Source organism: Rana temporaria, chromosome 2 (assembly GCF_905171775.1).
Source record: "Rana temporaria chromosome 2, aRanTem1.1, whole genome shotgun sequence".
NCBI classification, from domain to species: Eukaryota; Metazoa; Chordata; class Amphibia; order Anura; family Ranidae; genus Rana; species Rana temporaria.
The window spans coordinates 87,664,446-87,668,785 of NC_053490.1; the positions used below are offsets into that span (position 1 = coordinate 87,664,446).

At 48.1% G+C, this 4,340-nt stretch overlaps 1 non-coding gene across 1 annotated transcript; it reads left to right on the plus strand.

The window, feature by feature from the left end:
• Positions 1-2,683: 2,683 nt before the first annotated feature.
• Positions 2,684-2,755, plus strand: TRNAD-AUC. The gene has a single exon. It is a non-coding gene; the product is annotated as a tRNA-Asp (tRNA).
• The last annotated feature ends 1,585 nt before the right edge of the window (positions 2,756-4,340 follow it).

Below are 4,340 nucleotides of genomic sequence, written 5' to 3' on the forward strand. Positions count from 1 at the left end.
TGCACTTCTCCCTTCCTGCCACTGGGTGCTGCTTGCATATAAAAGTGAATTAGAATGTGATTTTATAACATCCCCAGTTTGCTCTTCCCGAGGCTGACTTCTTCATGTCCTGCTCCTCAAGGTATGTCACTGTTTGCTAATCTATATTGTAAATTGAAGTTTTCTGTAGAGTGTCCCCAAAGTCTTTATAATATTTGATGATTCACTGCAGGTCTGGTCAGTGTTTTAAAAAGTTCCTCTATTTTACACATGGCATGGCATGGGGGTCACAGCACCGTCTGTCCATTCTGCTTTAGCACCATGGGACCCCATGCCATGCCATGTGTAAAATAGAGGAACTCTTTAAATAACAGACCAGACCTGCAGTCCAGGCTGAGTAAAGCCTCAGAGCAGATGACATTACTGTCTGTATTTAACTGCTTGATGGGCTTATTTTGGGCCTGGCTGGTTCACATGTATGTGTTTTGGCGGCCCACATTTGCGCAGGCACAGCAGCCCATTCATTTGAATGGGCCGCCATGCCTGCGTTTCCTGCAAAGAAAAGCGCATGCCTCATGTAATAGGCTGCGCACACGGCACGCCTATGCCCATCAAGCACTGAAATACAGCACTGTCTGTCCATTCTGCTGTCTGCTGTGACTTATCTGCAGTTCCCGCACTGTCAAACTTGCTGCATTTTTAGACGTTTAGGTCACGCTTTTAAAAACACAGTGCGTTTGTGTGTGCAAGAACTGCAGGTAAGTAGCATGGTGCAAAAGCAGAATGGATTTCAAGGCAACTGTATTTTTAAAATGCTGAATGCACCTTTTTCTGCAGGAAACAAAGGCATGGCAGCCCATTCAAATCAATGGGCTGCTGTACCTGCACAAATGAGGACCGCCCAAAACATACATGTGAACCAGCCAGGCCCAAAATAAGCTGGAGGGGGGCCCAAAAAAAATGTTTGCCCTGGGCCCAAACCATATTAAAGACGGCCCTGATCACAGATAGGAAACACTCCTGCTTCCAGCAAACAGTTCTTGTCGCCACTCTAGCCAGAGTGGGTATTGCTCACTAGTCATTCATGTATTCCTAACACTAACCCCCCTGTAACCCCAATACTAACCCTCCCTATATCCCCAAGAGTAACTCTCCCTGTAACCCCAATACTATTCCTCCCTATATCCCCAAGAGTAACTCTCCCTGTAACCCCAATACTAACCCTCCCTATATCCCCAATACTAACCCTTCATGTAACCCCAATACTATCCCTCCCTATATCCCCAAGAGTAACTCTCCCTGTTACCCCAATACTAACCCTCCCTATAGTCCCAAGAATAACCTCCCTGTAACACCAATACTATTCCTCCCTATATCCCCAAGAGTAACTCTCCCTGTAACCCCAATACTAACCCTCCCTATATCCCCAAGAATAACCCCCCCTGTAACCCCAATACTATCCCTCCCTATATCCCCAAGAGTAACTCTCCCTGTAACCCCAATACTAACCCTCCCTATCGTCCCAGGAATAACCCTTCCTGTAATCCCAATACTATCCCTCCCTATATCCCCAAGAATAACCCCCCATGTAACCCCAATACTATTCCTCCCTATATCCCCAAGAGTAACTCTCCCTGTAACCCCAATATTAACCCTCCCTATAGTCCCAATAATAACCCTCCCTGTAACCCCAATACTAACCCTCCCTATATCCCCAAGAATAACCCCCCTGTAACCCCAATACTATTCCTCCCTATATCCCCAAGAGTAACTCTCCCTGTAACCCCAATACTAACCCTCCCTATAGTCCCAAGAATAACCCCCCTGTAACCCCAATACTAACCCTCCCGATATCCCCAAGAGTAACCCTCCTGTAACTGAACCCAGAGTTTGGGGATAGGGGGGCTCTAGAGAGAAGGGGCGTGTGGGAGGAATAGTGCCCCATGATTGGTATTAATAGGAGGAATAGTGCCCCATCATCGCAGCAGTGGGATCCAGCACCACCCTCTCCCGAGCCACTTCTTCACTGATCTTCAGTCCCCCGGTGCCGACATGTTAAATGTGGGCAGTCGGCCGTGATTCTTTACAAATTTACTGCGCATGCCGTGCTGAGCCGTGCTGCACTTTGTGGATGGTCACAGGTTCCAGAAAGCTGCGGGGAGGGGAAGGGGGGGGGGGGACTTCTGGTGGATATGTTGCAGTGATCTGACCAGAAGTGGGATCGGGTACCTGTCAAACCAGTTACCCACTTCCCTGACAAAATAACAAATCAAAAACTGTATGAAGGTAGAAAAGGGGGAGGAGGTGGAAAAGCAGAATGTTTGGATAAAGTTCCACTTTAAGTGATTGTTATTTAAAAATAAAAAATAAATTAGGTTTACAAACATGTTATATTTGCCTGTTCTCTTTAATAATTTGACATAGAGCAGCCTCTTCTTGGGTTGCCTGCCAGCACTCCTAGCTCCTCCCCCTTGTCGAGTGTACCCCATAGCAAACCGCTTGCTATGCGGTCCATTGAAGCACAGAACACAGCTTGGCCCCGCCCCCTGCTGTCTGCTCACTGGCTGTGATTGGCTCCCACTGCTGCCTTTCTGTCCAGTGAGGAGAGAGAGCTACTGCTCTTAGGCACAGCGCTGGATCAAGAGCGAGCTCAGGTAAGTATTTAGGCGGGGGGTTTTCCTCCCGCACTCCAAAGACATTTCTTGGGTTGGTGGTGCAGTGGTGAGCATAGCTGCTTATCCAGCAGCTGACCCGGGTTCAATTCCCGGCCAACGCAATTGCCAAGATGGCTACTAACTGCTTTGTATCCCCAGGACAGAGAAATCTGCTCTACAAATTAAATGCTGATGGAATAAAATTTAAATCAAAGGGAATATGTTGTATGTTTGTATGTATTTTGTTAAAGCGGGAGTTCACCCATTTAAAAAAAAAAAAAAAATCTCCCCTTAGCTTCCTGCTCGTTCGGTCTAGGGGAATCGGCTATTTATATTAAAATATGAGCTGTACTTACCCGTTTTCGAGCTGCATCTTCTTCCGTCGCTTCCGGGTATGGGTCTTCGGGAGCGGGCGTTCCTTCTTGATTGACATTCTTCCGAGAGGCTTCCGACGGTCGCATCCATCGCGTCACTCGTAGCCGAAAGAAGCCGAACGTCGGTGCGCCTCTATACTGCGCCTGCGCACCGACGTTCGGCTTCTTTCGGAAAATCGTGACGCGATGGATGCGACCGTCGGAAGCCTCTCGGAAACCTGTCAATCAAGAAGGAACGCCCATTCCCGAAGCCCATACCCGGAAGCGACGGAGAGGATGCGTCTCGTAAACGGGTAAGTACTGCACATATTTTAAAATAAATAGCCGATTCCCCTAGTAATAACGAGCAGGAATCTAAGGGGGAAAAGTGCCCTCTAAGGGTGAACCCCCGCTTTAAGGACTTTTGAATAATATATTTTTTTGCACAAGAATATGATTGTTTTGTATTCTTATTTTCAGCCAGCAGGTGGAGCATTCGGCTCCCTTTTAGGTATTTTCTAGGCTATCATTAGCAACTTGGATGAAAAAAGCCAGCTGTTTACTATATAGCTCAACAGCTCTCTCTAACACTAGCCATTCATGTAATCCTAACACTAACGCCCCCTGTAACCCCAATACTATCCCTCCCTATAGCCTCAAGAATAACCCTCCCTGTAACAACCCAGAGTTGGGGGAAGTGGGGCTTGTGAGAGGAATAGTGCCCCATTAATGGTATCAGTTGGGGCAATAGTGCCCTATCATTGGTATCAGTGGGCTGAATTGTGTCCCATCATTGGTATCAGTGGGAGGAATAGTGCCCCATTATTGGTATCAGTTGGGGTAATAGTGCCCCATCATTGGTATCAGTGGGAAGAATTGTGTCCCATCATTGGTATCAGAGGGAGGAATAGTGCCCCATCATTGGCTACAATTGGTACAACTTCCTGGACTCACTGCATGTTTCTCAGCTACTTCTCATTTCTAAGGACTACATATCCCATGGTACCTTGCTGCCCACAAGCAGTGATCCCTACACTGACTCAGCCTCCTCTCAGCACCCCTGTAGATCAGAGGGCGGGGCTCTGTGAAATGTGTGACACAGCAGTGCCTACTCACAGGCCATAGTGACTCTGTGTCACAGAATACAAGGAAGCAGGAGCGTAACTACAGGGGGTGCAATTGCTACCCGGCCCCAATGCTCCAAAGGTCCATTGCTACTCCCCTCTATACCTGGAACCGATGCCCTCCATGTTGCTCCTGCAGCCACTGAATGCCCGCTTCTCCTTCTCTCTCTCCCGCAGGCATACAGGGGCTGCAGGAGGAACATGGAGGGCATCAGTTCCTCTATCTGACC